Below are 20,854 nucleotides of genomic sequence, written 5' to 3'. Positions count from 1 at the left end.
AATAGTGATTTGGAGGTACTAGGTGATTTTGGCTTGAAATGGCGAAAGTTGGAAAAAAATGGAAGTTTGGAGAGTTGAGAGGTTTGACCGAGAGTTGATTGTGTGGTTATCGGGCTCACATTTTGGTTTCAAAAGTTGGAATAGTTGAATTAGGCTTGAAATAGTGAAGGTTTGAAATTTATATGTTTGATCGAGAATTGACTTTATGGTTACCGGGTTCGAATTTATGTTTCAAAAGTTTGAATAGGTCTGTTGTGTCATTTATGACTTGTGTGCAAAATTTGAGGTCAATCGGAGTTCATTTAATAGGTCTCGATATCTAATATAGAAGTTTGAAGTTCATAAGTCCACTAGGCTTGAATTGGGGCGCGATTCATATATTTGTTGTTTTTTTATGTTATTTGAGGTGACAACTAAGTTCGTATCATATTTTACGACTTGTTGGTATGTTTGGTTGAGGTCTCGAGGGCCTCGGTTGTGATTCGGATCATGTTCGGCGCATTTTGGAACTTGGAGGACTGCTGATTTTGCTGGTGCTGGTGTCCTTGTACGCAATCGCGAGGGGAGGATCGCGATCGCGAGGTGTTGTTGGGGAAGCTGGAATTTTTTTGCTATGCATTTGCGGACTTGGGTCTATGATCGTGAAGGTTGGTGAGGCAGTGAATCACGAACGCATGGGTCTAGTCGCATTCACGAAGAGGAAAATAGGAGACTGGGTTCATGCGTGGTTGTTATTCCCGATCGCGTAATAGTGTCTGCGATCAAGTAGGTCAGGGGTGTTTGGTCTTCGCGTTCGCGTGGGTATTTGTGCATTCATGTAGAGTTAATTCTTGGCAGCTTATATTTGTGCTTCGCGATCGCGAAGCATTTTCCGCGATTGCGATTGAGGACTTTTGGGCAGATTATAAAATATCAAAAACGAGTGTATGAGCCATATTTCATAATTTGATTTTAGGAGCTCGGATTGAGGCGATTCTTGGAGAGCGTTCCAAGGGAGTGATTGGGTTAAGTGATTCTAACTCAGTGTTTGGTTAAATTACATGAATATATCATTGTTTTCATCATTTAATTAGTGATTTAGGTTGAAAATTTAGGTAAATTGTAGAAACTTCCTAGGCTTTAATTTGAGGATTTGTAGGCCGAGTTGCGATCAGATTTGAGTAATTTTGTTATGGTTAGACTCGCGGTTAGATGAGCATTCGGATTTTGTTAATTTTGTCGGATTCCGATACGTGGGTCCGGGTTTGACTTTTTGACTTTCGACTAAGAACTTAGCATTTTCATATGGAATTGATTCTTATAGCTCGTGTTGATTGTATCGAATTGTTTGTGGCTAGATTCGAAGCGTTCGGAGGCCGATTCGCGAGGCAAGCGCTTTTTGGAGTAGAGCTTTTCACGGTTTGAGGTAAGTAACACTTCTTAACCTGGTTATGAGGGTATGAATCCCTAAATTACATGCTATGTGGTTGGTATTGAGGTGATGCACATACTAGGTGATGGGCGTGTGGGCATGCATCGTAGGAGTTCTCTTGATCGATTCTGTGGAACTATGTAGTTAAATAATCTACTTGTTATACGTATATTCTCCATGTGTTAGAGATATCGAGCCGTGATTCATGTTAGAAATCATGCTTAGGCTATATGCTGGTACTAATGGGACCCATAGAGGCTGTGTTGCTGTTAAATTACTTGCTTAATTTGCAATTATGTACTCAGTCACAGCTATCATTTGCATATCATATCTCAGTCTCTGTTGCCATTTATTGATATATCATGTCAACATTATTTGGCCTGATTATCATGATACTTGTAAGCCCGCGAGACCAGAGAGATTGATGACTAAGTGAGGCCGAGGACCTGATTGTGAGGATATTTATGGGATCAGGATTGTAACACCCCAAAAATTCCGAAGTACTTAAGTGTAAAGCCCGGTAAAATTTGCAAAGAAAATAATGTTTCATGGTGCCGGACTAGGCTCGGACTTTTTGGGTTGAACAATGCACCGGAAAGTAAAGAAAAATGTTTGGTAGACAAGTGCATTTCTGCGGTCCATTATGTGACCGCAGAACCACTCTGCGGACAGCATAAAGGCCGCAGAGTGAGGTAGTTGATTGGGTCAGTTGGAAGCAACTATGCGGTCGACTATGCGACCGCATAGTGACCGCATACACAGACAGTTCTTTTGGCAATTTTGTAACCAAATATGCGACCGATATGCGGTCCGCATATCGGTTATGCGATCGCATACCTTGTTCCGGAGCTTCATTTTTGGGTTTTTTAAAACCCGATCCTATTTATTTAAATACACTCTTTGGGCCATTTTTGAGTCATAATCTGATATTTTAGAATGAGAGAGAGTGCCCTAGATTGAGAAGGTGTTCTTCCATAATTTTTCTTCAATTCTTGCTCAAGTTTTGGAAGACTACGAAGGGAAGCTTACTAGGTCTTCATCCTAGAGGTAAGATTCTACACCCTAAACCCTAATTTCAAAATTTTCTGAAAAATTGGCAACTAGCAAGATAAATTTCTGGGTATGAGAGTTGTTTATTTTACATGCATATGTTATCAAAGGTTGTAGGAAGATTGTTGAGCTAAAAATGGTAACGATTGGGTTGTGGGATGATGAAGTCCTTCATAAAATGGACATTGAAACCTTATGCACACCTAGTGTTTGATAAAATGCTCATGTGAGCAAGAACCATGATCATCTTCCTAATTTTGATTCAATTTGTTATATTTCTAAAATAGATTGAAGTCGCTAAGAATTTCGGAACGTTTTAGAGTGTAAGGAAGCTCAAGTGAGGTATGTTGGCTAAACTCTTCTCTTAGAATTGAATCCCACGATATTCATGTAAATTATGTAAGTCCCGAGTGATTCATTATGAAATTGGCTATTTCGAGTAAGATTGGGTTGAACGATATATGTTCAACAAGCATTACTAATGCTCTATTCATGTTATGCTACCAATTGAGGATGTGTTAAAATATGGGATGTGCATTAATAATATTTCGACCTTAAGTCAAGTTCAAATGAAGGCTATTATGCCAAATATTTTCAAATATCTCTATGTGCATTACACTCTAAATTGCTCACATGTGTACTACACACTTTGATTTGAATTGTTTTTGTTGTGATGATGAGGATGATATTTAAAATTCATAATGTGAGCATGAAATACTGAATATGGCCATCGTGCCAAGAATGATCTTATAATTATGGCCACTAGTGCCAATGAAATGAAAAGATGTGAAAGTATTATGAAATGCGATGATTGATATAAAAAGGTCAATGTCTCAAATAAGACGGCCTAGCCGATCGGGTCGTGATCGGATACCATGCCGCACACATGGTGGTGATTGTGCTAGAAATTGTAATTGAAATGGTAATTGTGGTTGATATCCCTAATGGATAGCGTGGCCGATCGGGTCGTGATCGGACTCCATGTTAAAGACGGTGGTATTGATACTGAGAAAAATTGTGGTTGATGCCTCTAATGAGATGGCCTAGCCGATCGGATCGTGATCGGACTCCATGTTTAGAGTACGGTGGTACTGGTTTTGTGAATAATGGTATTGTGGAAAATGGTATATCGATACTAAAAATCTCCCAATGTGAGATGTGGAAATTAATTTGAACATATTTTTTATCCTAAATTGAGGTTTGATGTTGATTAAGTCTTTCATTGATATTATGATAATCTTATTTGTATTATTTGTCATTTTATTGAGAGGGTGTTTAATTATACATACTAGTGTTATTCGACGGTACTAACGTCCCTTTTGCCGGGGGCGCTGCATCTTTAAATGGATGCAGGTGGTTCCACAGCAGGAGATATTGATCATTGATAGCACTGCACCTTCTTTCTTGTTGACACCCCACTTCATTCCGAGGTCATAAATCTTTTGTACTTTGTGTATTCTGTTTGAGCTATAGCGGGGGCCTTGTTGCCGGCATTATCATTGCACTCTTCTTTATCTATAGAGGCTCCGTAGACATAGTATGGGTTATGTATTGGTGCTGGGGAAAGACAAATTATGTTATGTTATGGATGTATTACTTGTCCATTTGAGACTTTAAAAATGATGAAACTATTGGAAATGAATTGGTATTGTAGACATGAACACATTTTCGTCTAATTAATGATAATATGTATTTTCTCTATTCATGGATGAGTTTGGGTAGAATGAAATCTAACAGGCTTGCTCGGTCGGGTTCACTCGGTTGAGCACCGGTCGCGCTCCTCGATTTTGGGACGTGACAAACTTGGTATCAGAGCCTAAGGTTTTAAAGTGTCCTAGGATGTCTCGGAGCTGTGTCTAGTAGAGTCCTTATTATCGGTGTGTTGTCGACCACATCTATAATTAGGATGCTACATGGGCATTTAGGAATAATACCCTTCTTTCATGTTCTTGAACGTGCGATAAAGCTTGTTGTTAGATTGTTCCTCCTTTAACTCCTGAGTTGCTCTAATTTTCAGTACATGGCACTTAAAAAGAAGGCAAGAATTGGCCAAAGAGCCAATGTCACCCCAGGAGTGACAATTGATCATATAATTGATGATGCGGGCGAGCACCCGAGGAGTGAGAATATTCCTCCAGTTACTACACTGCCTGACTCTACAACAACTAATCAGACCACATATGTCCCTACACCTAGTGAAGGTGAAACAGTCCCTCCAACTGATATACCAGTTCCATCTCCAGTTCTAGCTTTCGATTCTGGTGTTTCTGATATTGATCTTGGGGGAGCCATACAGATATTGTCTCAAATAGTGGCTTCCCAGACCCAGAGGTCAAATGTTGCACCCACTTCTTCCAGTCAGCCAGGGGATTCTACCGGTTCCAGGGTGAACAGGTTTCTCCAGTTGGATCCTCCAGTGTTCACAGGTACTAACCCAGAGGAAGATCCCCAGGATTTCATTGATGAGATGCACAAAACTCTCAGAGTTATGCGTGCTACTAAAATAGAGGCAGTGGAATTGGCCTCCTACCGCCTAAAAGGGGTGGCATATTCTTGGTTTGAACTATGGGAGGATTCCCGTGAAGAAGGGAGCTCTCCCGTGAGGTGAAGTGAGTTTGCCGATGCTTTCATTGATCATTTCTTGTCTGCCAAGACTAAGGCAGCCCGTGCTGCTGAGTTTGAGAACCTGAGGCAAGGTAGCCTGAGTGTGTGGGATTACCATATGAGACTCGCGTACCTGTCTAAATATGTTATTTATATGCTGCCCACTATGGAGGCTAGAGTTTGCCGATTTGTGCAGGGCCTTAGTCCCTTGGTAATTAATGACGCCGCTACAGCAGCCTTGAATTCTGATATGAACTATGGAAAGATGGTGGCATTCACTCAAGCCACAGAGACACGCAAATTAAGGAACAAAATGGAGCGAGAGGGTAAGAATAAGGCCCGGTCTACGGGCAACTTTGGTGGTTCTTCAGGTGGTGGCAAGTCAAAATTCAGAGGAGGGTCGTCAGGGCCATCACAATCCTTTGCTCAGTCTTCGGCTAGTGCACCGCCATCAGGGCCTAGTCAGCAGCAGCAGTGGAGCTGTTTCAGGCCCAGTCAGGGCAACAGGGGATCCAATCAGCAGGGTCATCATAGTGGTAGATTCCAGCAGCAGAGGAAGCATTCATGCCCAAGGTGTGGGAAGATGCACCTAGGAATATGCTACATGGACTTACCCATATGCTACGGATGCGGATTGAGGGGTCACATTCAGAGGGATTGTCGTTCGTCCCGCCAGGGTGCGGGCAGGGGCATGGCACAGCCAGCCAGTTCTGTAGCTACTACATCCGCAGCACCTCCTCCAGCTCGTGGCACTCCAACACTCGTAGGGCGTGGTGCAGCTAGGGGTAGAGCACAGAATTTGGGAGGATCCGGCCGTTTCTATGCTCTGAGGGGTCGCCAGAATTCAGAGGCTTCTCTAGATGTTGCTACAGGTATATTGACTGTCCAATCTCATGATTATATGCTTTTACTGATCCCGGTTCCACTTTGTCATATATCACACCTTATGTTTCTATGGAATTTGGGATAGAACCAGAACAGCTTTATGAGCCGATCTCTGTATCTACTCCAGTTGGTGGGTCTATTTTAGACACGCGAGTTTATAGGGATTGTGTTGTTACGTTGTGTGGTCAGGACACCGTGGCCGATCTTATTGAATTGAGAATGATCGATTTTGATGTGATAATGGGGATGGATTGGCTTTATTATTGTTTTGCCAAGCTTGATTGCCGAACCAGAACTGTTAAGTTTGAATTTCCAAATTAGCCAGTTATTGAGTTGAAGGGTGATGATGTAGTGCCAAAGGGTAGGTTTATTTCTTACCTAAAGGCCACGAAAATGATCAACAAGGAATGTATTTAACATTTGGTATGGGTTACGGACACCAATGCTGAGGCACCTACACTTGAGTTTGTGCCTATTGTGAATGAATTTCCGGGAGTCTTTACGGATGAATTCCCTGGGATCCCACCAGACAGGGAGATTGATTTTGGGATTGATGTAATGCCAGACACACATCCTATATCTATTCCACCCTACAGAATGGCACCGGTAGAATTGAAAGATCTAAAGGAAAAATAGAGATATTTGTTAGAAAAGGGATTTATCCGGCCAAGTGTGTTACCTTGGGGCACACCGGTCCTTTTTGTGAGAAAGAAAGATGGGTCACTGAGAATGTGTATTGACTATCGGCAGCTTAATAAGGTAACAATCAAAAATAAGTACCCACTACCAAGGATAGATGACTTGTTTGATCAATTGCAAGGTGCCAGGTACTTCTCCAAAATCGATTTACGATCTAGGTATCACCAATTGAAGATCAGGTAGCGGGATATTCCGAAAATAGCTTTTAGAACCCGATATGGGCATTTTGAGTTTCTAGTAATGTCTTTTGGGCCAACAAATGCTCCAGCAGCCTTCATGGGTCTTGTGAATCGCATTTTTAAGCCATTCCTTGACTCCTTTGTGATAGTGTTCATTGACGATATTCTTGTATATTCACGAAGTCAGGAGGACCATGCTGACCATCTCAGGTTAGTTCTGCAAACTCTACATCAGCACTAGTTATGTGAAAAGTTTCAAAGTATGAATTTTGGCTTGAATCAGTCATATTCTTGGGTCATGTAGTTTCTAGTGAGGGAATTAAGGTTGATCCTCAGAAAATTTCAGCTATGAAGAATTGACCGAGGCCTACAACTCCAACAGAGATTCGCAGTTTCTTAGGCTTAGCTGGATATTATAGAAATTTTGTGGAGGGGTTTTCTACTCTTGCCTCTCCACTGACTAAATTGACGCAGAAGGCAATTAAGTTCCAATGGTCAGATGCTTGTGAAAAGAGTTTCCAGGAATTGAAAGCAAGATTGACTACGGTACCGGCGTTGACTCTACCAGAGGATATAGATGGATTTATGGTATATTGTGATGTTTCAAGAATCGGGCTTGGATGTGTATTAATGCAACATAGGAAGGTGATAGCTTATGCTTCTAGGCAACTAAAGAATCATGAAAAGAACTATCCAACACATGATTTAGAACTTGCAGCGGTGGGATTTGCATTGAAAATTTGGCATCATTATTTATATGGGGTCTATGTGGATATATTCGCGGACCATAAGATCCTTCAATATATTTTCAAGCAGAAGGAATTGAATCTGAGGCAGAGAAGATGGCTTGAATTACTCAAGGATTATGACATTGATATTTTATACCATCCGGGGAAGGCTAATGTTGTGGCGGATGTTCTTAGCCGGAAATCTATGGGTAGTTTGGCTCACTTGGAGGCGTATCAGAGGCCATTAGCCAAGGAAGTTCACCGATTGGCTTGTTTGGGAGTTCATCTTGCGGACTCTAGTGAAGGAGGGGTAATTGTGCAAAATAGGGCTGAATCATCGCTTGTTGTGGAAGTCAAAGAGAAGCAATACAATGATCTATTATTGGTGCAGTTGAAAGAGGAGATTCTTAAGCATAAGACCATGGCCTTTTCTCTTAGCATGGATGATGGTACACTAAGGTACCAAGGGCGACTCTGTGTTCCAAATGTGGATGGTCTCCGGGAAAGAATTATGACTGAAGCTCACACTTCTAGGTATTCCGTGCACCCAGCTTCTACAAAAATGTATCATGATCTTAAGGAAGTCTATTGGTGGAATGATATGAAGAGGAGTGGGGCGGATTTTGTGGCAAGATGTCTGAATTGTCAGCAAGTAAAGGCCGAACACCAAAGGCCTAGTGGGTTAGCACAAAACATAGAAATTCCAATGTGGAAGTGAGAAATGATTAATATGGACTTTGTGGTAGAATTACCGCGCACGTCGCGCAAGTTTGACTCAATTTGGGTAATTGTGGATCGGCTCACGAAGTTATCACACTTTTTGCCGGTTAAGTCTACCAACATAGCGGAGTAGTATGCTCAGCTGTATATCAAAGAAATAGTCAGGTTGTATGGCACCCCAGTTTCCATCATTTCTGATCGGAGGTAACAATTCACCGCTAATTTTTGGAAGAAATTTCAGCAAGGTTTGGGTACTCAGGTGAATCTTAGTACAGCCTTTCACCTGCAAACTGACGGGCAGGCAGAGCGGACTATTTAGACGCTTGAGGATATGTTGCGTGCTTGCGTTCCAGACTTCAAAGGTAGTTGGGATGATCATTTACCACTCATAGAATTTGCCTATAACAATAGCTATCACGCTAGCATTCAAATGGCACTGTTCGAGGCTTTATATGGTAGGAGATGTAGATCTCCCATTGGGTGGTTTGAAATTGGGGAAGTAGTGTTGATAGGGCCAGACCTCGTGCATCAGGCCATGGAAAAAGTTAAAATCATTAAGGAGCGGTTGAAGACTGCTCAGAGTCATCAGAAATCCTATTCGGATGTTCGTCATAGGGATTTGGAGTTCAAAGAAGATGATTAGGTATTCTTGAAAGTTTCCCCCATGAAAGGGGTAATGCGATTTGGTAAGAAAGGGAAATTGATTCCGAGGTATGTCAGACCGTACAAAATCATTTAGAGGATCGGTGAGGTGGCGTACAAGGATGAGCTACCACCTGAGATGAAGAAAGTAGTTAGAGATCTAACACTCATTGTTCCGGTTGAGACTATTGAGGTAAATGATAAATTGACTTACGAAGAGATTCCAGTTTCTATTATTGATCGTCAAGTCCGAAAATTGAGAAATAAAGAAATTGCCTCCGTGAAAGTGTTGTGGCGAAACCAACAGGTTGAACAGGCTACTTGGGAGGCCGAGGAAGAAATGAAGAAAAAGTATCCTTATTTGTTTGAATAGCCATGTATTTATAAAGTTGTGATCTATGAGAAATATTCTAAGAGTTGCTTTCTTTGAATTTTGTATCATTTGTACAATTGGCGTTAAGGGTGTTCCTTTCTGGAAATATATTGCTTGTGAGACTACAGTTGGTGTTATTTTGTATTATGTTACGTCATTGGATTATGTATGTGCTATTAGGATGTGTTTCTGGGGCTCTCTGACAGGTGGATAGGCCTAGTTACAAGGGAAACTCTGGCGAAAGTTTTGAAGATTTTGGGAGTTAGTCAAATTTGGGGCTGCCCGAAAGTGGTATGAAACAAACTGAGTTGCATAAGATGCTAATGACGGATTTTTACCCTCAATCGAGGACGAATGATCCTAAGCGGGGGAGAATGTAACACCCTGGAAAATTCGGAAGTACTTAAGTGTAAAGTCCGGTAAAATTTGCAAAGAAAATAATGTTTCATGGTGCCGGACTAGGCTTACGTGTTTAAGGATTGTAGAAATTCTTGGGGCGGCTCGGACTTTTTGGATTGAACAATGCACCGGAAAGTAAAGAAAAATGTTTGGCGGAAAAGTGCATTTCTACGGTCCATTATGCGACCGCAGAACCACTATATGGACCGCATAATGGCCGCAGAGTAAGGCAGTTGATTGGGTCAGTTGGAAGCAACTATGCGGTCGACTATGCGGCCGCATAACTATTATGCGGTGTATTATGCGACCACATAACTGTTATGCGGATCGCATAGTAACCGCATACAGAGATAGTTCTTTTGGCAATTTTGTAACCAAATATGCAACCGATATGCGGTCCTCGTATCTATTATGCGATCGCATACCTTGTTCCGGAGCTCCATTTTTGGGTTTTTTAAAACCCGACCCTATTTTGTTAAATACACTCTTTGGGCCATTTTTGAGTCATAATCTGATATTTTAGAGTGTGAGAGAGTGCCCTAGATGGAAAAGGTATTCTTCCATAATTTTTCTTCAATTCTTGCTCAAGTTTTAGAATATTAAGAAGGGAAGCTTACTAGTTATTCATCCTAGAGGTAAGATTCTACACCCTAAACCCTAATTTTGAAATTTTCTGAAAATTGGTAACTAGCAGGATATATTTCTGGGCATGAGAGTTGTTTATTTTACATGCATGTGTTTTCAAAAGGTGTAGGAAGACTGTTGAGCTAAAAATGGTAACGATTGGGTTGTAGGATGATGAAGTCCCCCATAAAATGGACATTGAAACCTTATGCACACCTAGTGTTTGAGAAAATGCTCAAGTGAGCTAGAACCATGATCATCTTCCTAATTTTTATTCAATTTGTTATATTTCTAAAATAGATTGAAGTTGCTAAGAATTCCGTAAGGTTTTAGAGTGTAAGGAAGCTCAAGTGAGGTATGTTGGCTAAACTCTTCTCTTAGAATTGAATCCCACGATATTCATGTAAATTATGTAAGTCTCAAGTGATTCATTATGAAATTGGCTATTCCGAGTAAGATTGGGTTGAACGATATATGTTCAACAAGCATTACTAATGCTCTATTCATGTTATGCTACCAATTGAGGATGTGTTAAAATATGGGTTGTGCATTAATAATGTTTTGACCTTAAGTCAAGTTCAAATGAAGGCTATTATGCCAAATTTTGTGAAATATCTCTATGTGCATTAGACTCTAAATTACTCACATGTGTACTACACACTTTGATTTGAATTGTGTTTGATGTGATGATGAAGATGATATTTGAAATTGATAATGTGAGCATAAAATACTGAATATGGCCAACGTGCCAAGAATGATCTTATAATTATGGCCACTAGTGCCAATTAAATGAAAAGATGTGAAAGTATTATGAAATGCGATGATTGATATAAAAAGGTTGATGTATCAAATAAGACGGCCTAGCCGATCGGGCCGTAATCGGACACCATGCCGCACATATGGTGGTGATTGTGCAGGAAATTGTAATTGAAATGGTAATTGTAGTAGATGTCCCTAATGGATAGCCTAGCTGATCAGGTCGGGATCGAACTCCGTGTTAAAGATGGTGGTATTGATATTGAGAAAAATTGTGGTTGATGCATCTAATGAGATGGCCTAGCCGATTGGATCGTGATCGGACTCCGTGCTGAGAGTACGATGGTACTGGTTTTGTGAATAATGGTATTGTGGACAATGGTATATCGATACTAAAAATCTCTCAATGTGAGATGTGGAAATTAATTTGAACATTGTTTTGATCCTAAATTGAGGTTTGATGTTGATTAAGTCTTTCATTGATATTATGATAATCTTATTTGTATTATTTGTCATTCTATTGAGAGGGTGTTTAATTATACACGCTAGTGCTATTCGACGGTACTAACGTCCCTTTTGCCGGGGGTGCTGCATCTTTAAATGGATGCAGGTGGTTCCACAACAGGAGATATTGATCATTGATAGTAGTTCACCTTCTTCCCAGCTGACTTGGTGAGCCCCACTTCATTCTGGGGTCATAAATCTTTTGTACTTTGTGTATTCTGTTTGAGGTATAGCCGGGGCCTTGTTGCCGGCATTATCATTGCACTCTTCTTTATCTATAGAGGCTCCGTAGACATAGTGTGGGTTATGTATTGGTGCTGGGGAAAGACAAACTATGTTATGTTGTGGATGTATTACTTGTCCATTTGAGACTTTAAAAATGATAAAACTATTGGAAATGAATTGGTATTGTAGACTTGAACACATTTTCGTCTAATTAATGATAATATGTATTTTCTCTATTCATGGATGAGTTTGGGTAGAATGAAATCTAACAGGCTTGCTCGGTCGGGTTCACTCGGTTGAGCATCGGTCGCGCTCCTCGGTTTTGGGGTGTGACAAGGATGCACGATGCATCATTCCTTATTGATTCATGATTTCCTTATTATAGTGCTTGGGCAGGATCTGCCCCTATAGAGTCTAACTTATAACTAGTAAGCGCAGGTACCCACTGAGTGGGAGCGCGAGTGCTGAGAGCGAGTGCCGAGTGATTGTGAGGAATGAATGACTGTGAGGATTGAGTGACTGGGAGAATTGAGTGCGTTGATGCTCCGAGAGTATGTATATGATTATTATTACTGCGTTACTTTACAGTTGGAATGTATAACTGAAATGTAGAGATAGAGATGAATCATTCTTCATTACAGTCACACTTGGCATAATTTATCCATTTTGAGCTTAAATTGTTGAACTTGAAAGCATATCTATATTTCTGTACTATTATTTCTATATTTGGAGTGTACCTGTTAAGCTCGTTACTGCTTTTAGCCCAAAGGTTAGTTTTGTTACTTATTGGGTACAATGGTCGGTTGTACTCATATTGTACTCTGTACTTTGTGTGCAGATCCAGGTACTTCTGGCTACGGTGGTTGCTGACTTTGGAGCTTTTATTCAGTTCAGAGATCCTCGAGGCAGCTGCTTTGGCGTCTGTAATGCTTGACTCCCCTCCTTTATCATTTAGTCCTATTTGTATTGTTCTACTCTCATAGACAGCGTTTCAGACTATGTTATTGTATAGATGCTCATGTACTCAATGACACCCGTATTTTGGGGAGTTGTGTAATGAGTAGCGATATTTTTCATATCAGCTATTTTAAAAGAGTTTACTCTTAAGTTTCATTTATTATGTTTTAAAATTTAAAAATGTGTTGTTTATTGTGAATGTCGACTTGCCTAGTACTGCGATAGACACCTTCACGACATGTGAGAGTTGGATCGTGATAAGTTGGTATCATAGCCTAGGTTACATAGGTCTCATGAGTCATTAGCAGCTTTAGTAGAGTCTTTTAGATCGGTACAAAGATGTATGTAATTATCTTCGAGAGGCTACCTAACCATTAGGAAAACTTCACTTTTTTGTATTCTTGTAGTGCGAATTAATTGAATCCGTAAACTATACTTTTGTTATTCTATTCTCTCACTTATATTGAGGACACGTGCTAGAGGACTAGGCGGACGGCCACCGGTACCACCAGCTAGGGCCACGAGAGACCCAGGGTGCGGTAGAGGCCGAGGTGCATCTTGTACAGCAGCTAGAGCAGCACTTGTAGACCCACCAGTTCCTCCATCTCAAGAGTTAGTTCCAGATATGGTTGAGCCAGTATGACCAGCTCAGGTACCAGCTGTGCCCATTATGATTCCAGGCCTTCGGGAGGCTTTGGCTGTGATATTGACTATTTGCACTAGCCTTGCTCGGGTTGTTTCTGTTCAAACCGCGCCAGCCACTTCTCAGGCCGGGGGAGGTACTCAGACTCCCGCCGCCCATACTCGAGAGCAGGTGGTAGAGAGACTTCAGACACTGGGGGTACTACCCACCCAGCCGGTTGCAGTTGCTCAAGCCCAGGTGTGTCCCATTATGAGTGATGAGGAGTAGATGAGACTATAGAGGTTTGGGAGGCTTAAGCCTCCATCATTCAGTATGGTTGAGTTAGAGGATGCTCAGAATTTCCTGGATAGGTGCTAGTAGATTATTCGCACGGCAGGTATTCTGGAGACTAGTGGGGTCTCATTTACTACTTTTCAGCTGACGGGGAAAGCCTTCAGATGGGGGGAGGCCTATGAGAGGCTCAAGCCAGCCGATGCTGCACCGCTTTCATGGCACGAGTTCTCTATTCTCTTCTTCGTGAAGTTTGTGCCACCGACCCGCATGAAGGAGTTGTGTATGAGATGAGATTTTCATAGTTGTCTTGTCATGCGATCTGGTTAGGTCCCACTGAGAGGGAGAGGATTAGGAAGTTCATTGATGGACTCAACTATCATTTGCATTTTGTTATGACTTGAGAGAGTACATCAGGTACTAGGTTCGACGAGGTGGTTGATATTTCTCGATAGCTAAAGTTGGTCCATAGTCAGGAGAGTGAGGAGAGGGAGGCCAAGAGGCCTCGTGGTTCGGGTAGTTTTAGTGGTGTTCCTTATGGGGTGCAATCCTACCACAACAGGGGTCGTCCTTATAAGACCACTTAAATGGCTCATCCAGTTCATCGTGGTGCATCAGCTAGCCATGGTTCATACAGTGCTCATCCGGGTCAATCATCTCTTAGTGCCCTCCCATCTTAGAGTTTATCCCATGCTCCATCGGTTCAGGGTTCATCTACGCCAGGTCCTTCTAGTAGTTATTTTGGTACTCGTGGCCCGATTCAATCACCATTACCACTGCCGGGGAGTTGCTTCGAGTGCAAGTAGTTTGGGTATGTGTGGAGACAGTGTCCCCATCGCTCGGGTGGTCTAGTTCAGCAAAGGGGTCAAGCTATGACTTCTGCACCAGTTACTTCACCACCCGCCCAACTAGCTCGAGGTGGGGCTCGGGCAGCTAGAGGTCCCCCTAGAGGGGGAGGCCGATCAGGTGGTGGTCAGGCTCAATTTTATGCTATTCTTGCCAAGCCAAAAGTCATTGTTTCGGATGCAGTGATCACAGGTATTGTTCCAGTGTGCCATAGAAATGCTTCCACATCATTTAACCCTGGTTCTACTTATTCCTATGTATCATCCTATTTTACTCATTATTTGGATATGCCGTGTGAGTCCTTAGTTTCATCTGCTAATGTGTCTATGCCGGTGTGCGATACTATTGTTATGGGCCATGCATATTAGTCATATGTGGTGACCATTGAAGGATTGAGTCTAGTGTTAATCACTTATTACTTAGTATGGTTGATTTCGACGTGATTTTGGGTATGGAATGGTTGTCTCCATGTCGTGCTATTCTGGATTGTCACGCTAAAACTGTGACGTTGGCGATGCCGGGGTTTCCAAGGATTGATTGGAGAGGTTCTCAAGATTATGTTCCCAGTAGTGTGATCTCATATTTGAAGGCCCAACGGATGGTTGGGAAGGGGTGTTTGTCATATTTGGCCTTCGTGAGAGATGTTGGTGCTGATACTCCTACTATTGATTCTGTTCCGATAGTATGAGACTTTCTGGATGTGTTTCCTGCAAACCTGCCTGGCATGCCACCTGACAGGGATATTGATTTTGGTATCGACTTGGTGCCGGGCACTCAACCCATTTTGATTGATACGTATCTTATGGCTCCTGTTGAGTTGAAGGAATTGAAAGAGCAGCTTCAGGAGTTTCTTAATAAGGGGTTTATTAGACCTAGTGTGTCGCCTTGGGGTGCACAAGTTCTGTTTGTGAAGAAGAAGGATGGTATTATGCGGATATGCATTGACTATATGCAGTTGAACAAAGTTACAATCATGAACAAGTATCCTTTACCGCGCATTAATGATCTATTTGACCAGCTTCAGGTAGCGAGGGTGTTCTCTAAGATTTATTTGAGGTGTGGGTATCACCAGTTGAAGATTCGGGACTCGAATATTCTGAATACAACATTAAGGACCCGCTATGGTCACTATGAGTTCCTTGTGATGTCGTTTAGGCTGAACAATGCCCCAGCAACATTCATGTATCTGATTAATAGTGTATTTCAGCCATATATTGATTCGTTTGTTATAGTATTCATTAATGACATCCTGGTGTACTCACGTAGCCAGGAGGAGCATACCTAACATTTGAGGATTGTACTACAGAGGTTGAGGGAGGAGAAGCTTTATGCCAAGTTCTCCAAGTTAGAGTTTTGGCTTAGTTCGGTGGCGTTCTTAGGGCACGTGGTGTCCAGTGAGGGGATTAAGGTGCATCCAAAGAAGATAGAGGTGGTTAAGAGTTAGCCCAGACCGTCTTCATCTAAGGAGATTCAGAGTTTTCTCAGCTTGGCCGGATATCATCGCCGCTTTGTGGAGGGCTTCTCGTCCATTGCAGCGCCTTTGACCAAGTTGACCCAGAAGGGTACTCCATTCAAGTGGTCGGATGAGTGTGAAGAGAGCTTTAAGAAGCTCAAAACTTCCTTGACTACAACTATAGTGCTAATTTTGCCTACAACCTCAGGCTCTTATATAGTGTATTGTGATGCTTCTCGGATCGGTATTAGGTGTGTCTTGATGCAAGAGTGTAGAGTGATTGCTTGTGTTTCACGTCAGTTGAAGCCTCATGAGAAGAACTACCTTGTTCATGATTTGTAGTTAGCAGCCATCATTCATGCATTGAAGATTTGGAGGCACTATGTCTATGGTGTGTCTTGTGAGGTATTTACGGTTCATCGGAGTCTCCAGCACTGGTTCAAACAAAAGGATCTAAACTTGAGGCAGCATATATGGTTGGAGTTGCTAAAGGACTATGATATTACTATTCTGTATCATCCCGGGAAGGCCAATGTGGTGGTCGATGCCTTGAGTAGAAAGGCGGTGAGTATGGGCAGCCTTGCATTAATTTCGATAGGTGAGAGACCACTTATATCAGATGTTCAGGCCTTGGCCAATTAGTTTGTGAGATTAGATGTTTCGGAGCCCAGTCGGGTTCTAGCTTGTGTGGTTTTTCGGTCTTCCTTATATGATCGCATCAGAGAGTGTTAGTATGATGATCCCTATTTGCTTGTCCTTAAGGACACGGTTCAGCACAATGATTACAAGGAGGTTACTATTGGAGATGATGGGGGTGTTGCGGATGCAAAATCAGATTTGTGTGCCAAATGTGGATGGTCTACGTGAGTTGATTCTTGAGGAGGCCCACAGTTCGCGATATTCCATTCATCCGGGTGCCGCAAAGATGTATCAGGACTTAAGACAACACTAATGGTGTGGGTGGATGAAGAAAGATATAGTGGGGTTTGTAGCTTGGTGCCTAAATTGTTAGCAGGTGAAGTATAAGCATCAGAGACAGGGCGAATTGCTTCAGAGGCTTGAGATTCTGGAGTGGAAATGGGAGCATATCACCATGGATTTTGTAGTTGGGCTCCCACGTACTTCGAGAAAGTTTGATGCTATTTGGGTGATTGTGGATCGGTTGATCAAGTTTGCGCATTTCATTCGAGTTGGGACTGCATATTATTCGGAGCAGTTGACTGAGATCTACATCCGCGAGATTGTTCGCCTTCACGGTGTGTCGGTGTCCATCATTTCAGATCAGGGAAAGTAGTTTAAATCGTAGTTTTGTAGAGCAGTGCAATGAGGATTAGGCACATAGGTTGAGTTGAGCACAACATTCCACCCTCAGAAGGACAGACATTCCGAGCACACTATTTAGATATTAGAGGATATGCTATGCGCTTATGTCATAGATTTTGGGGGTTCTTGCGATTAGATTTTTCCACTTGCAGAGTTTTCCTACAACAGCTACCAATCGAGCATTCAGATGGCTACATACGAGGCTTTGTATGGGAGATGGTGTCGGTCTTCGGTGGGTTGGTTTGATCCGGTTGAGGCTAGGATATTGGGTACTGACTTGATTCAGGATGCTCTAGACAAGGTTAAATTGATCCAGGATCAGCTTCGCACGGCGTATTCTATGCAGAAGAGCAACGCCGATCGGAAGGTTCGTGATGTTTCTTACATGGTAGGAGAGAAGGTACTGCTCCGAGTTTTGCCTATGAAGGGTGTTATGAGGTTTGGGAAGAAGGACAAGTTGATCTCTCGGTATATTAGGCATTTTGAGGTGCTTCAGAGGATTGGAGGGGTGGCTTACAAGCTTGCATTACCACCTAGTCTATCGAATGTTCATCCAATGTTTCATGTTTCCATGCTCCGGAAGTATGCCGGTGATCCGTCTCATATTTTGGACTTCAGCACAGTTTAGTTGGATGGTGATTTGACTTATGATGTAGAGCCGGTGGCCATTTTGGACCGGCATGCTCAAATGTTGAGGTCAAAGAACATAGCTTCAGTGAAGGTGTAGTGGAGAGGTCATCAATTCGAGGAGGCTACTTGGGAGACCTAGTGGGAGATGCAGAGCAGATATCCATGCCTATTTGAGTTTCTAGATATGTTCCTAGACCCGTTCGAGGATGAATGTTTGTTTAAGAGGGGGAGGATTTAATGACCCGACCAGTCGTTTTGAGTAATGTTGTCACGCCCCGAACTCGGGGAGCACGACCGGCGCTCAACCGAGATAACCCGGCCGATCAAGCATGTACAGTACCTTATACCCGAACGTACTCATGAATAACAGTAAAATCCAATTCATTATCTAGGCAGTGAAGAGGATCAAGTAAGCAACAACACCAATTCATTATCAGTGGTTACATCATTTATAAGTTTTAGTATACATATTGTTTCATAGTTTGATGAGGAACGTGTGATATAATTACAACATTACTAGTTCGACTTTTCCCACACCAACATACCACCCACACTATGTCTACGGAGCCTCTATTAGAGACAAAAGAGTGCGGTGATAGTGTCGGCAACAAGGCTCCGGCTATACCTCAAAACGTAGTAATACACACGAAACAAAAGATGCACAAGCCTGGAATGAGATGGGGCTCACTAACTGGTCAGTATCCTCTGCTATGGAACCACCTGCATCCATTAAAGATTCAGTGCCCACGACAAAAGGGACGTTAGTACATGTCGAATAGTACTAGTATGAAACCCAAACACCTAATCATGATCTTGGAAATATAGCATAAATATGATGAATCAGGGTGACAATAGAATGGCATAAATAGCCGTTAAATCCAAAGAATATTTATCAAGAGCTGTCAATAACATTAACAAATTTTAAGACGAGAAACTTTGTAACCATCTTTACACAAAGCATCCCTGCCGCCTCACCCCAATGTATGCGGGTGGAGGTGAAACAATGATACCAATACCTACACAAAACGGCCATGCCGCCTCAACCCAATATGTGTGGGTGGAGGTGTATCACAATACCACAATCTCTACACAAAGCGGCCCTTCTGCCTCACCCCAATATGTGTGGGTTGAGGTGTAACAATGATACCAATACCTACACAAAGCGGCCCTGCCGCCTCACCCCAATATGTGTATGCGGGTGGTGGTGTAACAACAATACCAAAATCCTACACAAAATGACCATGCCGCCTCACCCCAATATGTGCAAGTGGAGGTGTAATCCCAATCACAATTTGGCATAATAATTTTCATATGTAACACGACTTGGAATTATAACATATAGACACACAATCCATAGTTTGGAACACGTCCTTAATCCATAATAAAACATAATAAGAGCATTCGAACACGAATTGAACATATATCTTTGTCACAAAGCTTATTCGGAATAATCGATTTATGATAAACATCTTTGAATTTACAAGGGTAATGTGGGGTTCAATTATTAAAGAAGAGTTTAGCCATCATACCTCACTTGAGCTTGCTTAAACTCTAAAATGTTCCGAACTCTTAGCAACTTCGATCTATTTTAGAAATATGGCAAATTGAACTAAAATTAGGAAGGTAATCATGGTTCTAGCTCATTTGAGCATTTTATCAAGCACTAGGTGTACATTAAAGTTTCAAGGTCCTTTTATGGAGGATTCCATCATCCCACAACTCATTCTTTACAATTTTTGGCTCAACAATCTTCCTACACCCCTTGATAACACATGCATGCAAAATAAACAACTCCCATATCCACGAATTATCTTACTAATTACCCATTTCTAGATAAATTTTGATATTAAGGGCTAGGGTGTAGAACCTTACCTTTTCGGTTGAAGACCTTGTGAGTTACTCTAGAGAAATCTTCAAGGTTTGGTCAAAGATTGATGATAATGGCTTAGAATTCCTCTTCTCACTCTAGAACACCTTCCTCTCTCTCTCTCTAAAATGTGAGTTTTATCTTTCTAAAATGACCCCTAATAGTGTTTTATGAGAAGGGGGGTCGGATTATAAAAACCCACAAATAAAACTCTGAAACGGGATTTGAGGTCGCATAATACTTCTGCGGTCCGCGAAATAGCTGGGCTAGTTTGCCGCACTCTGCAGCCATTATGTGGTCCGCAGACCTGTTCTGCGGCCGCATAATGCGCCGTAGAACCTCCCTCCAAAATATTCCATGCTGGATCTGCGATCGGTGTGCGGCCTACGAAATGGTTTTGGGGTCGCATAATTGGCCACGAAATGACATCCAAATGTTGCCCAGTTGCCTGCCTCACTCTGCGGCCATTCTGCAGCCCGCAGAGTGGTTGTGCAGCCGCATAGTAGGCCAAAAAAATGCCTTTTTTGCCAATTATTTTCCTTCAACTCCCCAGCGTACTGTTCATCCCAAAAAATCCGTACCGCGGCGAGCTACTATCATTAACACATACGCCTACCTCGGCACCACGAAACCCCAGGTTTTAGGAAAACTTTTACGGGGCCTTACATCCTCCCCCACTTAAGATCATTCGTCCTCAAATAAGGGTCTAAATCCGTCCTTAGAACTCATCATGACCTAGCTGTTACTTCATACACTAGTAGTCCCAATTTGTTTTGAAAACTCTCCAAATTTCCATAAATTTCGGCAGCGTTTCGCTTGTAGCTGGGCCTATCCACCTGCCAGCAAACCCCATAAACAAATCCTAACAATATATTCATAATTCAATGATGTAACACAATACAAAATAACGCCAACTGTGGCCTCATAAGCAATACATTACTAGAAAGGAAACATACTGAGCATAAACTGTACGAGTGATACATAGTTCATATGAAGTAATTTCCATAGAAACTATTACATAGCTATTCAAACAAATGAGGGTACTTCTTTTTCATTTATTCCTTGG

This window comes from Nicotiana tabacum, chromosome 4 (assembly GCF_000715075.1).
Source record: "Nicotiana tabacum cultivar K326 chromosome 4, ASM71507v2, whole genome shotgun sequence".
NCBI lineage: Eukaryota > Viridiplantae > Streptophyta > Magnoliopsida > Solanales > Solanaceae > Nicotiana > Nicotiana tabacum.
This window is presented reverse-complemented; position numbering follows the sequence as displayed.